Raw genomic sequence first — 422 nt, forward strand, 5'->3', positions numbered from 1 at the left:
AATGGAGATGTGACAGAAAGAAAAGCTACAGTACTTCTCATTACAATTGCCATTTCATTTTACTGTCAGATCATACACATGGTTTTAAACTGAGACAGGAGAGGTTTAGGTTGGATATTAGGAGAAAGTTTTTCACTCGGAGATTGGTGAGGCACTGGAACAGGTTGCCCAAGGAGGCTGTGGATACCCCATCCCTGGAGGCATTCAAGGCCAGGCTGGATGTGGCTCTGGGCAGCCTGGTCTGCTGGTTGGTGACCCTGCACATAGCAGGGGGTTGGAACTGATGAGCATTGTGGTCCTTTTCAACCCAGGCTACTCTATGATTCTGTGCACAAACACACACACAACTATACTTAGCATTTAGGGAATACAGATGCATGCACACACAAGCTTATAAGTGCACATATACTTCTCACTTTTTT

The sequence above is a fragment of the Meleagris gallopavo genome, chromosome 10 (genome assembly GCF_000146605.3).
Source record: "Meleagris gallopavo isolate NT-WF06-2002-E0010 breed Aviagen turkey brand Nicholas breeding stock chromosome 10, Turkey_5.1, whole genome shotgun sequence".
Taxonomy (NCBI): Eukaryota; Metazoa; Chordata; class Aves; order Galliformes; family Phasianidae; genus Meleagris; species Meleagris gallopavo.